The 23,894-nt window shown below is 41.3% G+C and overlaps 1 protein-coding gene across 1 annotated transcript in view; it reads right to left on the bottom strand.

Annotated features, from left to right (window-relative positions):
- The window catches only part of LOC126403292 (poly(rC)-binding protein 4-like), a 55,938-nt gene extending 43,706 nt beyond the window's left edge, over positions 1-12,232 (bottom strand). The window contains exon 1 of the mRNA XM_050065873.1: positions 11,832-12,232. The gene's annotated coding sequence lies outside the window, so the exon portion shown is untranslated. The remainder of the gene's footprint in view (positions 1-11,831) is intronic.
- Between the last annotated feature and the right edge of the window lie 11,662 nt (positions 12,233-23,894).

Here is a 23,894-nt window from a genome sequence, read left to right as displayed (position 1 = left end):
TGATTAAATGAACTCAATTCCATGTGAATGAAATATTCACAGAGGGATCTGCATGTTTGGATTAGCTCTAACAGCATCACAGCCATAAGTCATGCTGGGATTCATCAGTAATATTGCTTTATGAGCCGAGCTGCATAGCAGAGACGACTCTATGTGCAACATAAAACGCCTGTGGAAATGAAGCACACCTTAAAGGGACAGTTCAACCCATGAGTTCCATTGAATCACTTTTTATACCAGTGATGCATGGTGACCACTGCAGTGAAGAGACTTGTATACCCTTTGGAGCATAATGTGTGTTAATTTTCTTTTTACGATGATTGACTATTACATACATCGAAAAGCTTGGTATTTCATGTCTCCATCTGCTGGTGGGCCATCGTGATAAGAGTATGCATGCATAGTATGATGTTATTTCCACCACAGAAGAGACTTGATGATCACTGAAATCAGGTGGGGGAAAAAGTGGTTATATCGGTATCGGTTATTGGCCAAATGAGTTGTTACATATCGGCATGTCGGATATCAGCAAAAAATCCAATATCCTGAATTTCTTTCATCTTTTATCTATTTATTTCTTTATTTATTGCCTGTTTGGTTTTTGTGAAAATAAAAGAATTTAACAGTTATTCCTGAAGTACTTTGTGCCTCACCTCTTCCCTCCACCATCTTGAATTTATGATGCAATATCTTAAAACCACCAAGCAATATAAGCGTTACTTGGACAAAAATGAAATGGAATTGTAGACAAGCTTTGGGGGTTTACCATGTAATGGTCGGGACATGATACTATAACTTAGCTGGTTCAAAATGGCTTCCAACCATCTAACCGCTGTAGTGGCCACCATGCATGAAAGGGCTCAATTGTTTTGGTGTGAGTCAATGGAAATAGTTGCTACATGAAACTGCTCACAACAAGGTCTGTGGATTATCTTGAGTGAGGTCATGATTTCTGGAAAGACTCATTAGTGTTGTGTTTTTCAAACGTATTTTTTTGGCGCTTTGAGCACCACAAGCCAAGGGCCATCTAGGTCCATTATATTCAAGAGTAGACAGACATCTCTACGACCGATATGTTCAAAACTCAGCAACTCACACCAAAAAAATCTAGACTGATAAATCCGATGTCATGTAAGAGGAAAAATCTGTATTTTTGATTTTGAAGTGAACTGTCCCTTTAAACCTCCTTGCCGCTGAGAACTGGTTTCAGATCTTTTTTCTCGGTTACATTTAACATTCATGACTTAGTACAATGTAACAGAGACAAAGGTAATCTGCTTCCTCAGGACTGTGTGAGTGCATTGATTGAAGGTGCAGCTTCAGCAAACAACCCACAACTGTCATCAAATCGTAATTAAAATTTTGCCAAATTCTGACTGGTGCAACGGAATATGTGACATCTCTTTTTCCCAACTGAACCCCGCCCAGTTTAATCCACCAAGAGGAGAAATATAGAAATCTATGCAATGAAACCAAGCGACAACCTCCAGGGCTGAAAAATAAAGCCAACGTGGAAGTGCCAAAAACTGCAGTTCTTTGAACAGCCCCTTGAGGCTGGCTCCAGAAGCGAGTCAATCCCCATAGACCTCCATGTTAAAATTCCCAGCATTACAGCAGAAATAAACATGTTTATAGCCTGGTACAAAAATGTATTTTGGTCTCAATCATTCATTTAAACATTTCTGACAACGGTACAGGGGATGAATTTTTTCATAACTCAACCATTTGAAGTTAAGGCTTAAAGTTACGCATGATTAAGGGCGGGCCGCTGTGAGTGACAGGCTGTCTGCAAGTCATCACTTCACCCTTTGTTCCTTCCCATCTTCACATTCTCTTCTAAATTTGGTCTAAATCCAAAAAATCTGAGATGGCGACGGCCAAATTGCCGAAGTCAAGGCTTCAAAATGGGACTGTTACAGTGGCTATGTCCATTATACAGTCTATGATTGAAACCAAGACTTTGACAGAAAACTGTGTTCAGGAAAGACCACATGGATAATACTGTAGTCAGAAGCTGATTGAAAAGGATAGATTTTCTGGTGGTTTGAGTTCAATATACATATTCTGACATTGGGCTGAATGATTTTGAAAAAATATCTAATTGTGATTATTTTGCCTGATAGTGCAGTTATCCTTGTTTTCATTGAAAAGCATATTAAAATGAATCTGGTCTGATTTTTGCAGGGATCTGTACCAAACAAAGATGTTTACTTTAGTCTGTAGCATATGGTGTGTAGGCCATATGGTGTGTAGGCAGCAAGACAATATTCAAAAAATGGTATTTTGACACACATTCGCTGTTCACAAATATTCCAGCTCCTGCAATTTAAAAAAATTGCAGAGGCCATATTGTGATTTCGATTAAGTTTTTAATCTTTATTATAGGACACTTTAAGACCAAAAAGCTCTTGTTTTAAGTATAAAAAGGCTTCTTCACCGTGGCTGCACATCCACGGTCTCACATCACTGAGACGAGAGAGAAAAGAAGAGAGACAGGAGGAGAGGGCTCCAGTTGTGAAACAGGAGAGGCTTGAAATTAAAGAGCAGTGTTTCATCTCTCAGCGTGTCTGTCTCAGCTCTGTCACATATAATGGGAGGGGTCAGCCCTCGGGGCAGAGGGGACTGTCCTCTCCTATCAGCCGCCGGCTTCATCTGGTGTTAAAGCATAACCGTGTCAGCCTGCAGTGCGAGCCGCCTGTCAACCACAGGGCCCCAGAGAGGGTTATCAGACCCCTGGGCTGCCTGCTGCTCCTGGAGCCAGCTCGGCTTCTCTGCAGCAGAGTGGAGGCCAACAACCGCGTTCACTGCAGCCACTGCACCTAAATGTGGGCTGATAAGATTACCCCCCAAAGCACTGTCTGTTTAATCTCTCATCTGAGTGAATAAAACAACAAGATTTCCTGCAGATTGTTTGAACAAATCTGCTGAACAGTTGCAGTGAAAGTTTCTAATTCGAAGTGCTGTGACAAAATCACTGATGTAGGAATTTCTAAGCATCTTCCAAAACTGTGTGGGATTTCTGGCTGACATGATGAATTTGGAGCGCCATCCAGTTGGTTTTTATTTATAACAAAATACTGTAATATCTTCCTCATCCCCCAAACATCTTTTTGACTATATCTGAACTAAAAGTCTCTTATCTTTACACAAAGGCAGATTATTTCTCTCCGTCATAACAACTGTCACTGCCCTTTCTGCACGCGACGGCAGCTCAGGAGCCACAAATTATTAGCAGAAACAGTTAAATTTGCAAAGTCTGTCATATCTCAAAGTGGCACGGATCAATACTTTCAGGACTTGTTCTTGTCACGGCAATTTACAATCATGTCAGTCTGGCTGCAGAATCTGCATAACCATGAGTGAATCCAATAGCTAATGAACAGGAGCATAATTGACACTCCATTATGGCGGTCTACCCTAAGCCATCAGTTTGTGCGACTGTCGGGATGGAGCAGTATTTAGTTAGTTCTGACTCGACGGTTATTAATAAGAGAATACCCTTGAAAGAACATGGTCACTGTGCGAGAAACATACATTGATCAAGTGTTGTTTTCACAAAGGATCCCGTCTCCTCATTAGGTAAACCCCAGTTTCTTCCTCCCTCTCATTATTGCCAGCGGGGATGAAAACAACACAAACACACAGATAATGAACCTTACGGGGCCGTGTGTTTCTGGGCTGTCAATTGTTATCTCCCAAGTGGCTGCTGGTTCCAGACACACAGTGACACCGTCTGAGCCTTTATTTACACTGGCTTTAGTAAGCATGGGGCCAGTGTGGCCCGAGCCTGTACACCGCACACTTGTCATTTGGCTGTCCTCATCTCAGTTTAGGGCTAATGCTAACTTTCACTATCTTAATCTGCAGATTATTTTCTCTATGGATTGTTTAGTCTGTAAAATATCAGAAAATATTAAAATTAGTTTTCAAATTTCTTGTTTTATCCAACAGTCAGTCCAGAATTCAAATACAGTGATCACATCTGTGTGGGTCAAACTGATCATTATAAGTGGAGGGCTGTATCCGACTCAGAAACACATCAATTCAATCAGATGTCACTGTTCAATAAAAATATTCGACTATATTTGGATATAGACTTCACATGTTTTTTGTGATTTGTAATATTTCTCTACAAGCTTCACCATTTTTCTCACAGCCTATGTGTTAAGATGGGTGTGATGTCACTCTGTGTTCTTTATTAAATTGCTGTTTTCCCCTTAATGTCTAGTTTCACCTGCCATGCCATTATATGGGTCATGTGATGGCCTCTGATTGGTTCCCGCCACTACATACTGTAAGTGGGGCCATATCTGTTAAGTTTTGAATGCCCTGACGCAGACCTGCAGTGGTCGAAACATATTGGCTCTTTTAATGATTTAGCCCCTACAATAAAGGCTTTTTAATATTTTCCCTCCTTGTTGTTCTATATGTTTTGCCTGGATTGCCTTCCTGTCGACAAATATTTGACCATTACTTACTTTTTTCCCATACAGACTTTTCAAGGCGTCTTTCAGTTGCAAGGAAATTACATTGTTGTTCCACTTAGACTCCCAGTCGAGCCACTACTGCACGAAAGCAGTATATGAAACACCAAACTTTAGTCCTCCTGAACTGAAATACACACTGTTGGAAATGGAACCTTGCTGCTCAATGGTAGGTTGTTCCCTTCCGCAAGATACAAGCTTGATGTCAGAAATAAGAGTCAATCACTTCCCCAAAGAACCAGCGCAAAGTATGAATTGTAGCAATCAAAAAAAAAAAAAGAACTGGACACCGCTGGAAAACTGCAGGGTTCTGCAGTGTTCTGGAAAATGAAAATGACAAAACAGACACACGGCACACACAAATACAAATGCTCCTTTCTCCCTCTGTAGACTGTTGGCGAGCAAGTGTTAACGACTGCTATGAATGCAATGACAAGACATTTTGGTGTCTGTCTTCTTATTTTCATTCTTTAATTCAAATTTAGTGGTAATGAAATGAACACTACAGACCCTGGAGTTTCCTGATGGTGTCCAGTTATTTGTTTGGACCGCTGCAATCCACACTTTGCGCTGAATCATTTCTTCAGGGAAGTGGTAGACTTTTATTTCTGACTTGTACCTTTTCGAAGGTAACAACCTATTATTGACCCGCAAGGTTCTCAAACGTATGTCGACATTTCCCACACTGTATATCAGTTCAGGAGGACCAAAGTTCAGGGTTTTATAAGCTGTTTTCATGCAGTAGTGGCTGGACTTGGACTCCAAGTGGAATACCAATGTCTTTTCCCAGCAGCTGTAAGACAACTTTAAACGGTCTATAGTGTTTGAGAGTTTGAACGGAGTTTGGCAAGAGGCTGAGGACGACAGCGACAATCACATAATATAGTAAACATGCCAAGTCTGCCCTCCGAGCTAATGTATGCTAACTGCACTAATGACGGATTGAAAATGTGCAAAAACAAACAGTGCACAGCTCTGCTAATTTTATCCATGGTTTTCAATGTAAAATTTACTTATTTTTTTTAACATTTTCAGCATATTTTAAAAATATTTAGGTCACCTACATTACAATATGAAATTTTCATAAAGTTTCCTCTCCACTGCACACAGCATTAGCGTCAGGTAGCCAACTGGAAGCAGACGCAATACCGCGAGTATCATGGGAGAAAGGTAAAAAATAAATTACCACAAAACTTTGATTAGTAGCCCGGGCTATTATTTGCTTCAATTACTGAACTCATCAGGCCTATATTGGGACAGGCCTTTAATTCCTTTCACACAAAACTGTTGCTCAGCAAAGACTGGGAAATACACTCCAATTGTTTATTTAAACCAGCATGAATATCACTTGTATAATTAGTATTTTAAAAGAATACACACAACTTAAAATATTTGAAAAACCCTTTTGATTCTTTTGATCTAAGGGCCCTTGTGGACTAAAGGAATGTGAATGACTTACAAGGTAATTGAGGATTGGACACATCATTTGACTTTATGACGGCTTCAGATGTAGTAGAAGTTTTTTTGTCTCTCTTGTTTACCATGCCGGTAAATCTGGATGAATTATTCTTTGGTGCTCATGGTGTTACTAGAATTAACTGAACGGTTCATTTATTTATTTTTTTTTAAGGATATTTTTTGGGGGGGCATTTTGGCCTTTAATTGATAGGACAGACAAGCGTGAAAGGGGGAGAGAGAGAGGGATTGACATGCAGCAAAGGGCCACAGGCTGGACTCGAACCTGGGCCGCTGCGGCAACAGCCTTGTACATGGGGCGCCTGTTCTACCACTAAGCCACCGACGCCCCAATGATTCATTTATTATTGAGAATCTAACCAAGCTAACAATATGTAGCATCTCCTGACATTTACATTTGCATGCGTGATGTAAACAGCTAACTAACGTTAGCTCAAGTGGGTAGCAAAACAACCTGGTTTTATACAACCAAAGAACTTTTAAAAATGGTCTGCTTGACCAGGTGTCTATTTGAGACAGACATTTACTTGTCAAAATGTGTAGTCACACCAGGCTAGTAAAAGGGACTTCACATTTAGGCTTTAAATTGAAGTTTTATGGTAAACAAATAAATAGAACGTGTTTTTTTTGTTTGTTTTTTTCCATATGTTGTCATGTATGAAAAGACTTAAACACTATAAGTAGGCTATTTATAAGCAAATTATTTAAACGGCATTATAGGAATGATTCTGTCCCAAGCTTTCTGATCCATATGAGCAGCTGATCTCTGTATCCATTTCCACTGCATATTATAAATTACCATCATGTGTGACCGAGAAAAGCAGCAAACTATCACATTTAAGAGGCTCAAACCAAAGAGATGTCTCACTTGTTTTGTTGAAAAGTGACTGAAGCGATAAATCGATGACCAAAATTTTGTGACGATCGATTAACTGACTGATCGACTAATCGTTGCAGCTCTGTCTCAGTGGTAAAACAAGTCTTTTCTCATATTGTAGATCTCTTTCAGTAAATTTAGGAGAATCTCTAACTGGCTTTGTGCGTCACGTGCTGCAGTGCTGTTTTCATTCGATTATGCAGTTTGACTTCTGCAGAGTGTTTATCCCTCTGGACTCGACACTGGAATTTTCTGGTCATTTGCCTTGCCTTGACTTACAATGGCATGCTTCTTATTATTAGAGAGCTTCTATTAGGACCATATATCATTCTGAATGGTTTTTTTGGCATGGCGGAGAATACACTTTGGCAGGGTATTAACTCTAGCTTTTATCCCATCCCTCTTGCAGGATGAAGGTCACTCTCTCTATCTGCAAAATGACTTTCCTCTCTTCTCTTTCATCCCTGCTTCCCTCCCATCCTCCACACCAGGGCATGAGTCAGAGAATCTGACACCTCAGAGGAGAGAGGAAAGGAGAGGCGAAGGAGAGAGAGAGAGAGAAGGGAGACAAATTGAGAAGGAAAAGGGGGAGAGATGGGGACAGTTGGAGGGAAGAGAGACGAGTTGATCGATATCTCAGAGAAACAAGTAACCTGAGAGGATGTGGACTGGCCCTGCTTCCTTTGACGTAGAATACACTGTATTAAAAACGGCAATTAAATTAATCAAAGCACAGATGGTGCAGGAGTCCTTGCTCCGATTCACTGTACAGTATCCTTCACAGTGCTGTACAGTATGGCTGCAAAGTCATATTGTTTACAGCATCGCTGCGCTTAAGTTAGCCGAGCTGCTGGTGTGTTGTTTGGTATACAACAGTACCCGTGCACGTTGAGCTGAAACTACATATTACATAAGCTCCTCAACAAACCGAGCACAAACCCAAAAATAGTGCAGTCCCTGTTAAATATTTCAGGCACTCGGCAGCTGAAGAGGGGGATAAAAGGCTTCTCTCTTTCTTGGTCGCAATACAAAAACAGACACACACACACTGATGCAGATGGCCAATTGAAAGAAAACCTCCATTTAGTATACTGTAGAGCGGATTACTGTCACGAAAGCAGTCTTTTAGCTCATTCGCTTGATATACAGCACTTACTCACTGGAGTGGCATACTTAGCACACACCTATCCGTATTTCTCCGGTCGCTTCTCTGTACAGTACAGACGGCATGAAAGCTGCTCTTTGAGGGTAACTTCTGAACTAAATAAATCACGCTCATGAGACTCTTTTGCAAGACACAACAGGAGAGTCACGGGGCCTGCTGGGTCAATCTTTGGAGCTCAACACAGAGCTATCTTTTCATAGCAGGGACAGCCCGCGGCTCTGTCAGACAGTGGGGTCAGTCTTAAGAGCAGCGGCAAGGGTCACATTCTGTTTCAGAAGAAAGGCTCCCTTCATAAGCAGAACAAGAAGTCTCAGAACAAAGGGATCTTCACTGTTTATTTGCATGCAAGCATCACAAATCAATAAGTATTCATGTGATTTTTGCTCTGTGCACAGCCTACATCATGGTAAGGATAATGAAGTCAAATCTATTGCAATCGACAAAGCTGGAAGAGAGTGGAGATGAGTCTCAAGAGTCGGCAGTTATTAGATAGCGACAAGCACAGGTTAATTGCTCAAATGCAGGTTAATTGCTACAGGGGATTTGTCTCAAATATTGGAGAGGAAATTAATTTGTATCACAACAACGCTCGTGTGACAACAACATCTAAATTAATGCCTGAGTGAAGATGATGATACTGACTTGCCTCGTAAAAAGTCCAGGAGCAGTGCAGGTTATTTCAGGCTTTTAAATTGACATTTTGTAGATGGAGAACAGAATTTATTTAGGACTGATTTGATATTGACATGATTTAAAGGTCGAGTGTGTAGGATTTAGGGGGATATATTGTCAGAAATGGAATCAAATATATTGAGTGTGTTTTCTTTAGTGTGTAATCACCTGAAAATAAGAATCACTGTGTTACTGTGACCGTAGAATGAGCTGTTTGTATCTACACAGGGAGCGGGTCCTTGTCTACGGAGATCACCATATTGCACCACCATGTTTCTACAGTAGCCCAGAATAAACAAACCAAACACTGGCTCTAGATAGGGCCATTCGCTTTTGCACATCACCAAAAGTAGTTAGCAGCCCTTCAGCCATGATCGTTTTGGAAAAACACTGATTTTTTTTTTTAACACAAAACTGCTTTACTCAGTATTTTTACCTGTTTAAATCACTGGATCTGTTTGTTTTGGAGAGGAAGAGACCTCTGCAGATAGTTCAGCTTCTGGTAAAAATCTCCTGAATGTCTAGATCTTAAATGATCAGAGAATGGGAAGTGGCGTACGCCTCTTTCAGGTCTCATTTTGTGCGTATGCAATGTTTATAAGTTTGACCTCTAGTGGTTAAAACTGGTAAAAACACTGGAAAAAGCTGTTTCATGATATAAATCAGTGTCTGATGCTGTTCGCTTTGTCGCACATGGCCCACTTGCTGAGCATTTGCAAGTGTGTGCTCACATTTTTTCTCTGACAACGTAAGATCCAGATGTTCAGGAGGTTTTTACTGGGAGCCAAATTATCCGCAGAGGTCTCCTCAACAAAGGGACCCGGTGATTTAAATTGATACAAACAATAAGTAAAGCATGAATTTGTGTTTTTCCAATGCGAAGGGGCTTCTAAATACTGTACAGTGGACGACCCGAAAACATGAAAACAGGAAAACACAAATGGCCCTATCTAGAGCAAGTGTGTGGTTTGTCCGCTCTGGGCTACTGTAGAAGCAACATGGCAGACTCCGTGGATGAGGACCCGCTCCTTATGCAGACATAAACAGCTCATTCTAAGGTAACAAAACCACAATTCTTATTGTCAGGTGATTATACACTAAAGAAAACATACTATACTATATTATAGTATATTCCATGTCTGCCAATTTACCCCCTAAACCCAACACACTGAACCTTTAAGTAATCAAGCCAATGAAAAATGTTTTGAGACGTTTTGTCAATGGAAGCAGTTCCGCTCCTCTGTGTTGTTAATGACTAAAAGCTCTTCCTGTCCTCTTCTCGTCAGTAAAAGGTGATTGAATATCCATGATCTCTCTCTGCAGAACTGTTTAATAGAGTAAAGCTGCTGCTGCACCGGGCTGCAATTACTTGATGACTGCAAACTAAAACTAAGCATTGTGTCTGTTTCGCCCTCCCCGCCTTCAGTCCGCAAGAACAGCATCTTAGCAGATGAGAAGGATTATTGGCAGTTCCCAGACGTTGGAGCAGCACGTGTCAGGTCTGGCTTCTGTTATTTATGAAGCCTCTCGGCCCCAGCCCTCACTCTGCAGCAGAGATGCAGGTGGGGTTTCATTATTGAAGATGCTCTTCCACTTCTTATTAGATCTCCGACTCTCAGAGTGCATTAAGGAATTGCATTTGGACAGAGAGTCAGCAATACATGATGGTCTGTCTTTGTGCCCCCTGGAGCTCCTCTAAAAGATGCGTGTGCCTCACACATCAGCCAAATTGTGTGTCCTATTCCCTGTTGAGGAATAAATAGTGTGCATGCACTCAAGCAGACGCCCCCATCACCACACACACACACACACACACACACACACACAAATTCTATTCTTTATTGATCTCCGTTATGTGCTTGGCAAAATAAATCTAAATCATGTTCTCCTACTTCTCCAGTAAAATAGTCATACAAGGCATTACACCTAAATGAATTCTCCCGCAAACAGCTTACAGTTACACCCATAAGTGATGTGCAATTCTCCAATTGTGTCCTATTTCTCTCCACTGTTTGTTTGAGCGGCGCACACATGCAAGATTCATGAGCGTCTCCAGGCAGAAAGGAGCATGATTTCCTGAATCAATCAGCTGGTCTGCTATCAGCTGCTTTTTTTGATTGATTCTTTTGTAGTGAAGATGATCAGTCTCTTGAATTTCATAAAGTGGATAAATTTAGGCCGGGATGTGTGAGTGATATTAAAGCTGGAAGTGGAAACAGTGGACAGATTTTCACTCCAATCTAAGAGACACATCAAGACTAATTTGTATTGAAGCCTGATTGTTAATTAAGATGTTGACAAGTCTGATTGTGCTAAATGAAAATAATTCTTCAAATCACTACTGGCTGTGACTGCCTGGCAAACAACACTGGACATATTTGGAAACTGTAGACAAATTACTGTCTGTTAAAGAGTGTGTTCGTGTACTAAACTGCCGAATGTGACTCTTGTAACTAATGCATGTCCAGCCAAATAGCATCTGCCCTGGGTTTTGGTTTTCATTTGGGTCAGCTTATCAAGACAGTTTTTCTATCCCAGTGTAAGACTAATGCAATTAGGCATCTTGGTGAATAATGGTGCTGTCACACACACTCGCTGCCTCAGCACCAAGCAGGCGCCCACAGTACCGGACTTGTTGAGAATGATCTTTGTGTTCAGGACTGGCCTGGCCAACCGGGTCCACTTTCATTATCATAAAACCGTCAACACACAAGAGACCAATTGTCTCCTTGGTCTCCCTGTGTCCCCTGCTCATCTGGCGACTTTGTGCCATATGCTGGATTTAACAACCTCAGTCACTTTATGGCTTCATTAATTCAGCTCGTGTGAATCTAGAGATCCAGGATAACATTTCAGCTTCTACTCATATAAGTAAAAACAATGGAGACTGTTGTGATTTAGAAGGACAGGAAGAATTTAAATCGTTAAAAGGGCCTGGTTCTAGCTTTAATTCGGTGGTTGCTCATCAAAATGACTTGTAGGGTAAATTAAAAATACATGCCTCTCTGTTTGTTGTGAATCGAGGGATAAGACACTGAATATGACTGTGGATAGCGATCAAGAATGTCACCCATTGGATGAGAGCTGTTTCAAGTTATAGAATTGGGAACATGCTGTCCAAAAATGTGCCTTTTCTGAAATAATCTGAGCCACTTACCTGTTCTCATGTAAAAGGTCGCAGGCTGCAGTTCCCACTAAAGTATCCCCATGGATGTGTGTTGTACCCGGGCTTTGTATCCACATAGAGTCCAATGACGCGGACGTGTAGTGCGGACTGTCCTCCCGGTGTGTCAGCAGACTGGAGTGCAGGGCGCCTGTGCGCTGAGAAGGGGAGAGACACACAGTGAGAGATGCAGGCGGCGACCACCCCGCTCACCCTGATCACCATTAACCGAGGGCAGCTCGTAGGAGAGAACCGAGTGCTCTCTGGGTATAAAAAAAAAGTCCCCTCTGGCTCAGCTGGCTCCGGTATGTTTGTATCCCCGCCTCGGCCGGTGTGGTGTGATCCTGTCCCCACAGGACCTCTGCTGGGAGCGCAGCGCGCCTCTTCTCCCTGTGCGTCGCAGCGCAGATTGACACATTCAGGATCAGTGAGCCTGTGCGCGGTGTGAAATCATGCCATGACCGGGGAAATTACATTTGCAGAATCAATCAGACTGCTCGGAAATCTGCGTATCTTGTCTCAATCATACGGAGTGTTTTAATGGAGGAATTAACAGTACCTACCGGGGTGTCAATTTAAGGCCTTTTATATAACGTTAGTGCTGCTTTTAATATAGCTACACATAATTTACTGCATATTTACCAGCTATATACATATTCAAACTCCAGTTAACTGCAAATTAAATACCACAAACCTTTTGAGAAATTGTCTCTGGGTTTACTGTTCAGCTACAGGCCAACTTAACATGAGGATCTCTCACAAATCTGGAGCAAAAGATGCAAAAATCGTCAGCTTAATCAAAGTCAGTGATGCAAATGTAAATTAGGCATTTTCTTTTGAAGTTTGTAGTGTTTAAATCATCAGTAACTTTCTCTCGCGTAGCGCCATCTAGTGCATTTATCTGGATGTTGCAATTTGTCCATTATATCCTCCTGAGACCCCCAAGAAAAAAAGTTTTACATAATTTGAGTCATTAGGATGTAAGAAACATATCAAAAAGAATTTTACTCAAAAATGTTATTTAAAATGTTGTCTAACATGTCTCTTGGCCATCAGGTCAATGTTTTCCACAAAACATATCTTACCGTACATTTATATTATATGGTTAAATTCACGTTTAATAAATGTAGTATTTAAGTTATTGTATGTGCTCTTATCTGCTTATATATAGTGTTTGTGAGTGTGCGTGTGTGTACCATTAAAAAATCTTTGAATCTAATCCAAATAATAAGAGTTATAATAATTCAAAATGGGTGCTGGGTGTCACTAATATCGTCCTCAGGCTCCTCTTCAGCTGATATGTCCTTCTCTGAGCTTTAAGCATCCTGCTTTACTGCCTGGCTCTGAGGTTTTCCTGTTTCCTGAAGTAATCTATATATCATGTATGTATAGATACAGATAATATATGTATGTAATATAGATCATCTACCTCTTTTACTGCCAGAAGATGTCTTCTGAGTGTGTGTTTTACATCACTAGAAAGTCCAGGATGTGCTTTTCACAGTACGTCAGGTTGCAGACTGTGTTCCTGTTGTTTAAAATGAAGGCCTTGGTGTCATGTCCCCCACAGAGGAAAAATATTTGCTGGGTCTCAGGAGGATATGTTACTGAAAATAAGGGAGGCACATTTATGGCTTTATGGGTTTATATATATATATATATATATATATATATATATACTTTTTATTTATGAATGTTTTCTTACATTCAGTAAGTACAGGGACAAAAGAAATGAAGAAAAGCAGTACACAGGGGAAAAAAGACAAATATGAGGTCATGGGATGTTTAGAAAAGCATGACAAATTTTCCTCATTTAAAGTAGGGTGTCATATATGGTACAATAATCATGTGGAGTCTGTCTCATTAGCTAAATAAACACACCATTTCCTCCACTGTTCTTTTTTAAGTTTTAAGGAGTAGGTCATCTGTTGCAGAAGATGTACGTGTCTAACAGTATTAACAAGTAGACAAGCAGCGGGGCAGTTTTTCTGGAGCCAGTATCTTGTAATGGCCCTTGTACTTGCTGCCAGCAGGATCTTTAGTAGATAGATATCATCTTTACTCAGTCCATCAGGGATGTGTCCAAGATTAAGGGACATGAATGCTGTACTGATACCAAAACCCAAAGTCTTTTAAATGATTATTGCTGCTTCCTTCCAGACAGTCTGAATAGAAGGACAAGACCAAAAAACTCGGGCATGGTCAATCATGATTTGTCCACATTCCCTCCAGCAGTGTAGCTGGGTGCCAGTTTGTTTAGACTTCTGTTTGGGCGTGATGAAAAAGCGAATCAGGGTTTTCCAGCAGAAGTCTTTCCAGGTCTGGGAGTTGGTGGAGGTCGACTGTGTTTCCCAGGCATTCAGCCACATGTCCTCAGTTATTTCAGTGTCCAGCTCTTTTGTCACACACAGTCTGTAGTGTCCTTATTCAGTGATGTGATGCCATGATATCACTTGGTGATTAAACCTTTATTACTTTCTGAGTTAGGGCTTTATGTTTTCTGTTGTTATTCATCATTATTCCAGGCATCATTATTTGTGCAATTAATATACCTTTCCTCCTTTTTTTCCCATGTTGACCCTGGATAGATTTGGTTAGGTTTATCCAGGACCATCATCATCATCATCACACTGAATCTGGATGATTTGTTTATGTCGACATCAGCATAAAAGTGATGGTCCTGGACCAACATCATAGTGATGGGCAAAGCAGTTCTTTAGATGTTACTGAATCACTAGAATCAGTTCATTAAAAAGATTCGTTCAAAAGATTCGTTCAGTGCTTGGCTGGAGGAGCCCTGACTGTGTACTGTGTAGTCCGACTCACTGAACTGATACACGGCTGAGCTGGTGCTGCGTCTGCCCTGCACTGGTGAGTCTCATTACTGGCCAGCCTAACATTTTAAGTTTGCTTATCTGGAAACTAAGTCTGTTAAAACAATGGGGAGGTGTGTGATTGTGTTCATGTGGCTTGACTCCTGGCTACATTAGCCGTTAGCTTGGAGAAAATGGTCCCTATGAAAGTGTATCTCTGAGAAGAAATTATTTGAATCACTCAGGGATCAGGGTTACGATGTTCACCGAGTGATTCGTCACGCGGTAGGCAGTCCCTCCCTGCACCCTGGCTGCCTCGCGACTCGCGAGTGATTCATCATTCGCACGGACCGAATCGGCAGTTCCACTCCCGGCCTGCATGCTTGCTGCTGAGCTCAACTGAACTGAGAAATGAATGAATCAGTTCCAGAAGTGATTCAGTTCAGTATGTTCACTCAAAAGATTCGTTCTTTTGAACGATTCGTTTGCGAACGACAACACTAATCAACAAGTTATCCAGGAAAAACATGGCCGTGATGTCCATGGGTCAAACAAATCATGTAGGATAAAGGTGATGATAATGATGGTTCTGGATCAACAAACAAATTATCCAGTGTCAACATGGCAGTGATGGTCCTGGATCAACACGAGCACTGCAATCTTGCAAAAAATAGTTTTATATAGGTTATTAAAATGGTGGAAAATGTGTCCATTACAGGTCTTTGCAACTGCAAAATGACATTGTCCTTACTGTTAATGAACAATATTTTAGCCACTTGTCAAGAATACTTGTTAGCATAACAAACCTAGTTAGCAAGCTATCTCGCTAACCCTGCAGTAGTGCACAAGGATTTTGTTGAATTGGACCAAATTTGTACTGAATTTGGAAGACTAGTTTAGCTCTGAGGAAGCACAAAGAAAGAAGCACAGGAGCAGCACACCAGTGATGTCAAAGGGCTGTCAGTGGTTGATTGCAATGTTGATCCAGGAGCATGTCCTACTTGGCAAAATCATGCTGTGCATTGTCGTACCCCAGCAGAAGCCATTGTTTGACTGCCGTGGGTACAATCAGTGTCACCGTGTCCTGTTTTTGTCTCATTACTTTCAAATGTATTGAAAAAGCAGAAAGCTACAATGTTGGGCTATATCACTGTTGATTGTTATAGTTTATGTAAAGTGTCATAAAAAAGTCATTAAAAAGTCAGTGTGTTTGCACTTTTCCTGTGCGGTCCTCAATCATAATGCTGGCTCCCTGAAATAGCACTCAGTCATCAAAACTTTGAAAACTCCTGATCTAAGATTTTTGTTTCAAAATGCTCTAGAGTTCAGCTGTTAAGTTTTCTCATGGGGTGATTTCCCCCCAGATGGTTAGGTTGCAGACTGTGTCAATTGAAAAAGGCCCCCCGCAAATGTTAAATGGACTGTACTTATATAGTGTCTCTCTAGTCTTCCGAACACCTGTCACCTGCAACTCGGCAACCATTCACAAAGTCTCACACACCGATGAAACAGCCATTGGGAGCAGTCTGGGGTTCAGTATCTTGCTATCTCTCGGACTGAAGTGGCCCAAGCTTACAGCACCAGGTATTTCCAGGTAACCTCCCATCCAGGTACTGACTCGACCCGACCCTTCTTAGTTTTCCAAGAGCATACGAGATCAGGCGTATGCAGGGTGGTTGTGATTACGATCCTCCATTATTCTATCTCATCCTGCACAGGGTCAAAATTGTAATGTTGTTGTAAATTATATATCAGCGGCAGTATGAAGTCCAGGTATTCTTAGCAAAGTGGCCGACATTCTCATTTAGTTTTGTTTATTCATCCTTTCGTAAACTCTTTGTGTCTGTGGCAACTGTCAGACAAATAGAACCACATCAAAAAGACATTACAGCTGAAGACAGACATTCAGAAACAAAGTGCTCCACGACAACAACATCACCAACAATCAAGAGTCAAGTGCAACAAACTGCAAGTGACACACACACCTCATATCGCCCAGATTTGTTTAACAGAGCTGCAGAGGCATGACGGTATCTGAGTGGAGACATGAGACGTGAAACAAACAACATCAGAGAGACAGAATGACGTGAATCAGTCTCTTTCACACCAAACGAAAATGTGATGAATTTTCACTTTCACAAAACGGCTCATTAATTTAAAGACGCTGAAGGAAGACATCTAGACAGCTCCCACTGCTTCCTGTGTGAGGGAGGGAACGTCTGGGTAATTTGAGCATGACATCTCCATCCATTTCACAAATTATCTCAGGTGCCTCTCATACACAGCAAAGAGAATGGATGTTAACTCATATTTATATTTCTAAATAAAAGGCCTCGATTCATCACAGCTTGACATTTTCTAGCACCGTCTCCGTAAGCTGATACAGTTTGTGGCTTTGTCTGTCTGATGGTGACATTTTCTCCTGGCTGGGAGTCGGAAGAGAACAGAGAGGCTACATAAATTAAATAAATACATTCACACAGTTTATTTTTAGTTTATTATTAGCTGTATATTTCCCAAATGTAAGTTACGACTTGGGGAGCTGCACATTTGCAGCACTTATGGGGTCACTTATTGAGATGAAAGGGATGCAATTATCCACTATGATTACCACAACTCTGGCCCAGTGTAGGGCCACTGAGTGAATAAAGTCATATTAGACTCTAACCTTGAGGGAAGAGGCGTTACAGTATTATGCCTTAAATCTTTTGACAGGGAAATGTAACTGTGAAGCAAGATATAGAAGAATAATACGGCCTATTACTGTTTAATTTCACCCATGCAAAAGCGACTCTGTGGGAGTTTCTGCATAACAGCACCCTATAAATCAATCACTTAACCATATAAAAGCCTCGCTGAATAACTCGCAGTGGTCCATCTGGCCCACTGTCAGAGTGACATGTTGTTTTTCAAACAGTAGGAGGTGCTGTGTGATTTCAAATCCATCTTGCAGCGACAGGGTGCTTTGTTATTTAAAAAAAAGAAAGACAAGAAAAATGCAGCCACCACTAGGGGTGTGTGGGTCAGACCGCTGCCAGCCATCAGTCATGTTGATGTGGCTTTAAAACAGCTAAGGTGCACTGTTGGATATGACACAGCCATTGACTGAGAGAGGGAAGTGTGATTGCATCAATACACTTGCCACATATAATGCAGGGATATAATAAACACAGTGAGATCTGCGCTAAATCACAGGTGGACAAGCTGAGGGAGCTGCACTAGGTGTGGGATTTTTATTTTTTATTTTTTTAAATGAGAAAGATTTTCTCCCTGCAATGGGGCGTAATTTAGGGTGGGTGGGTAGGTGGTGTACCCTGCACCACTTTTTACACTTAACTATTGTTATATGTTTTTAAAAAGGTGTGGAAGTTGGCATGGTGTTGTCATGAAGGCTGGCCCCTAATAGTCGGCCAAATGTCAGTCGACTAGAAAGGTCATTAGTCGGCAAGATTTCATTGGTAGCTTAGTTGCAGAAAAATAAAAGTAACTTGAAATTCTATTAGGAGCTGTGCCTTGTTAAAATAAATCAAAACATATATGACTGGACTATTTTGGAATTTAATTTGAAAGGACAGACACAGGAAGTGGCCACGCCCAGCAGTCCAATGGGAGTCATGTTACTGTTAATTTCCAGGGCTGGTACCTGCGGTTATTCCACAGGCTGGTTAATAACATGTCGGGCAGGAAATCCAAAGTGTGGGATCATTTTGAGAAGGTGAAGGACGAACCCAAGGTGATATGTAAACTCATCTTCATTGGTCGACTACAAACATGACGTATCATCTGAAACATGGAAGTAGCTACATGCCCATTAGCCACTTAGCACAATCATTGCTGCTTTGCCGACAGCGTCATTAACAGGCGGCTCGCTCAGTGTGTGACGTGCACTTGTAGATAAAATATAGGCCTATATTAATGAAGGTTCATTAGTGCGGTTTTGTATTTCTCTGTAATGTAGCACAGTGTTAACAATGTTACTGATACTATTCTTTCACACACCTTTAACTCAAACTATTGTGTTACCCCACCCAAAATATATAATTTTAGAATTAGATTAATGTCGTAAATATGCGGGCGACTAGTCGACTAATGGCGCTAAATGACGACTTGAAAAATGTGTACTCATGATAAAGGGAAATCCTCATTTGGCTAGCTGCATTTAATCTATTAAACTTGTGATAAAAAATGATCTGAAGCTCAATTCTGAGGCTGTTCTGAAAGTACTTTTCTTACAGATCATAAATATAGCAACTTCTGATTAATCCATATAAATTTCAGGCTTCAATAACAACTTTCGATTTGATTTGATGAATTTATTGCGAACATTTTGAAAAAAATAGAATATATTGCAGGAAAAAAACCCTACAAAACAGAGACAAACAACAAATCATAAACAGACTTACGATGAGAAACATAAATGAGAAACATAAATTAATATTTCATGTCCGAAAAGGAGTAGGAAGAAACAACTTGCTTGTCCAGCCCTACACCCGATCCCAAACTATACTAATCCATCACTAATCAAACTCTTACATAAATACACTCTCCTCACCATGGATCATCCGCACATTTACACAACTGCTCTTCTTAATACAAATATTCAATATAGATTGAATTTCAAATAATCAGAATCTGTGTATCGATACATCGATATTTTAGACAACCCTACTATCTTATAAGTTGTAGAAAATTACATAGAAAATGAAAGGAGAATAACTTAAAAACAAAACAAAAAAAATCTGTGTTCTAACAGTATATCTTATAGTGGAGTGTGGAGTGTCTGGTTTAAACATTGTAAGAAGAGAAACATTTTGAAATCTTGAGCTCCGTAGGGCTTAGTGGGCTTACAGTTTTGTTTTGTTTTCATTTTGGGGACCTCAGAATTACATCTCTGCTTTTTGCAGATGACGTGGTTCTGTTGACCTCCAGCATTCACTGGGGCGGTTTGCAGCTGAGTGTGAAGCGGTAGGGATGAGAGTTAGTACCTCCAAATCTGAGGCCATGGTTCTCTGCCTGAAAACAGTGGATTGCTTGTTCACAAGTGAGGGTAGAATGGAGCGAGAGACTGATTTGTGGTTTGGTGCAGCCTCTGCAGTGATGCGGGGCTGTGATGGACTGTTGTGGTGATGAGGGAGCTGAGCTGGAAGGCAAAGCTTTTGATTTACTGGTCCATCTACGTCCCAACCCTCAAACACCGTCATGAGCTCTGAGTAGTGACCGAAAGAATGAGGTTGGGGATACAAGTGGCCGAAATGAGTTTCCTCTGTGGGGTGGCTGGGCTCAGCCTTAGAGATAGGGTAAGGAGCTCGGACATCTGTGGGGAGCTCACAGTAGAGCCGCTGCTCCTTCACGTCAAAAGGGGACAATTGAGGTGGTTCAGGCATCTGATCAGGATGCCTCCTGGGCGCCTCCTGTTAGAGGTGTTCTGGGCACGTCCCACTGGTAGGAGGCCCCGGGGCAGACCCAGAACACGCTGGAGGGATTACATATCCCATCTGGCCTGGGAACACCTTGGGGTCCCCCAGGAGGAGCTGGAAAGCGTTGCTGGGGAGAGGGACGTCTGGGGTGCTTTGCTTGGCCTGCTGCCCCTGCGACCCGGCCCCTTATAAGCAGATGAAAATGGATGGATGGATGGATGGATGGATGGATGGATATACCTGCTTAAGTATAAAAGAGATTGCCTTGGCATATGAACGTCAAAAAATGCATTTTACTCCCCACTTTACACATTGCACCACCTGGTGTGTATATTACCTCCAATAAAAGTAACTTTGCTTAAAGAAGGTGTCTGCTTATGACATTTGTATTTTAAAGCCTTGAGGCTCTAAGTTTTAAATAAATATATATGTTGCCATTCATATTGCTTTGAGGTGTAGCAAATTTGGAGTAAACCCAAGCAATAGGTGAAAAATTACACAAGATTCAGTAGATACACCACCATCACCATCAGTGTTTTTATTCTGAACTTTTTTACCTATGGGGTGATTTCATAACTTTTTGCTGTCTGAAATATTATTGTAACGACCATTCTATTTCATGAAAGGGACATATTAAATTAATGAAAAAACATGGTCATGTTTTGTTCTGCCTCAGATACAAGTATCTGAAAAACTAAAGCCCCTTTGAGGATTTGTGCCTGAAGTAGCTGTGTGTCCCCACCCCAAACCTTTGAAATTGAAATTCCACCCCTGTCCTGCTACGTGTGTGTGTGTGTGTGTGTGTGTGTGTGTGTGTGTGTGTTGAATTTCTGCCAGAGTGTAAAGGTGTGAGGGTAAATTGGTATAATTATATGGTTTGGATTCCATTTTTAGCGACTGAACCACACGCCGGGATATGCATCTGTATTTGGATAATTTCTAATTTAGTTTGGTTAAGCCTGGAGTGCTTGCATGTGTTTTCATTGTAACATGATCATTTCTAAAAAATCCAGTCAAGCTGAAAGTTAGATTGTGATGTCAAATTCACAAAAGCATTCTTGCTTGCACTGATAGAAGCCACGGTACACAGACCCCCCCCCGTTCGCTTTGACAACCACAATGTATATCATCCCTGCTTGTCTGGGAGCATTCAAGCTTAACAAATACCTCTCATACTAAATGGCACTGAAACAACGAGAGATGACACGAGGGCAACAACTACAATTACTCAGCTGTGGAACGTCTCTCTTCTTCTCTCCCATCCTCCCATGCACAGATAAACACGGCTTAACATTGTCCGCACTGGATTTCTTAACTTTGTCCTGACAAATGGCGATTGAAGACGTATTGTGCTTTTGTCTGCTTCCACATGCCGGAGCTCACAGAAGGTCGTAGGAGGAGTAGCCTTTCATTAAAGTTACTCCTGCAGTAGCTTGATCTTCTTGAAAGCTGTGATCATCTTTGATTCCCTCTCAAGCGAAAAGCAATGGTTTGACATTTCTTTTTTGATGTTTACTTATCAAACATGAAAGAGATCTCTGGTACAAGCTTAACTACGATTTCCTTTAAAATTCACATGATAATTCTGCAGAAGCTACAGGTGTTTCAGCGTCCACAGTACCAGCTCAAAGAATAAAAGAGACCCACAAATTAAATGCATGCACAGACACATGCACAGTGGACCCCTATATAGTGTTTACCACTGTGGCAATGATTTGCATTTAGATGCAGAATGGTGATGTTTATTAGAAAGCACATTTCCATATATCCTTCTTTGAAGATGTATGGCTTTGCTTTGAAGCCAGTATATTATTTTGAACAATGGGTGGGAAGGAGACATTGGACAGAACAGACTGGAGTTGGAATACTAATAGGAGATTTAGTATTAAATAGCTTACAGAACAAGGATTATGTTTGCCATGCTCTTTAAGTGTTGTTCTGTTTTGTATGCACCGAGGACGTTGAGCTCCCATGTGATACCATATTTTCATTTATTTTGTGTAAATGTCATGAAGTGTGACATAATCAAATTTACCGTTTCATCTCCTGCTTTTTTTTCAATGAACCTTCATTTGTGGTGTTCATATAAATCCAGTAAAAACCTGTAAGTTACACAGAGTACAGGAAACGTGATAGATATACCACACAGTGAGAGAATGAGCAGAAAAAAAGAAGATCAAATGAAATAAGAGAAATTTAATGACAGTTTTACAAAAAGACAAGGTCAAAGCTGACACATCTTAGAGGTGCTTTTAAAAAAAAGTCTACTGACGATCCTCCCTCAGATCCACAGGGGGGCCGCTCCATGTGATTAAAGGCACTTTTAGTTGTATGTTTGATATTTGTATCAAAGCCGAGATCACCATCGAAGAAAACCATCTGATATTCTTCACAGCATTCAATGTTTTTTAGCTGTCAGGGACTTCATTTGTTTGATTAAGTTCTCTGCTTGGCCAGTCACTTAAAGGGACAGTTCACCCCGAAATCAAAAATATATGTTTTCCTTTTACCTGTAGTGATATATACACCGATCAACCAAAACATTAAAACCACTGACAGGTGTCACAAACAACATTGACCATCTTGTTACAATGCAATATTCTGTTGGGAAATATTGGGTTCTGACAGTCACGTGGTTGCCATCAGACACGCTCTACTTTCCTAAATACCAGTGCAGACCAGGTACCCCCCCTTATTGCAGTGGCCCCCCAGCAGGACGCCACACCACAAAAACTGCTCAGGAATGGTCCAAAGTAGGTGACAAAGAGCCCAAGCCGTCAACCTGGCCTCCAAATTCCCCAAATCCCAATCTGATCAAACATCTGTGGGACATGCTGGTACCCCACCTCACAACCCACAGGACCCAAAAGATCTGAAGCTAACACCCTGGTGCCAGACACCAAAGGACACCGTCCAGAGGCCCTGTGTCCATGTCTTAAGAGGTCAGAGGCAAGTCTGGTCCAAGGAGGACCCACCGTGGATTTGGGGTACCTCTGGGGTACCAGCATGTCACTCAAATGTTCAATCATGTCAGGATCTGGGGTATGTGGAGGCCAGGTCGACACCTCAAGCTCTTTGTCCTGTTCTTCGGGTCATTCCTAAGCAGTGTCTGTGGTGTGGCATAGTGCATTGTCCTGCTGGGGGGCCACTGTCATTGACAAGTGCTGCTGCCATGAGGTGGGGTACTGCAATGGTGTTCAGGTGGAGCATGTCAAGAAGCATCCACATGAATGCCAGGACCAAAGTTTTCCCAGCAGGACAATGCACTGTAACAAGATGATCAATGTTATTCACTTCACCCACCAGTGGTTTTAATGTTTTGGCTGATCAGTGTATATCTGGCTAGACTGTTTTGTGTGGGTTGCCAAACAGAAATCACGACCTGGTTACACAAGATAAACCACAAATGTTGTTGTGAGCAGATTCATGTAGGAACTATTTTCCTTTTATTGAGCTAAACCCGCCAACCGCATCACCACACAGAAGGAAGCTGGGCGCTTATGTCATCTACAGTGTAGTTTCGATATATTTGAAAAAGGCAGACATCTCTACAGCTGATATCTCCAACATTTGACAACTTATCTGGATTGATAAAAAGCACTACAGGTTAGAGAAAAAAAGTGTATTTTTTGGGGGGTGAACTGACCCTTTAAACCAGGGGTGTCAAACTCATTTTAGTTTAGGCGCCACATGCAGCCCAATTTGATCTCACGTAGGCCGGACCACTGAAACCACTGCATAATAATAACCTATAAATATTGACCCCTTCAAAATTTTCTTTAATTCTGAAAATGTTCATCCATCTACCAAACACAGAAGAAAGAAAA

This window comes from Epinephelus moara, chromosome 16 (assembly GCF_006386435.1).
Source record: "Epinephelus moara isolate mb chromosome 16, YSFRI_EMoa_1.0, whole genome shotgun sequence".
Taxonomy (NCBI): Eukaryota; Metazoa; Chordata; class Actinopteri; order Perciformes; family Serranidae; genus Epinephelus; species Epinephelus moara.
This window is presented reverse-complemented; position numbering and strand designations above follow the sequence as displayed.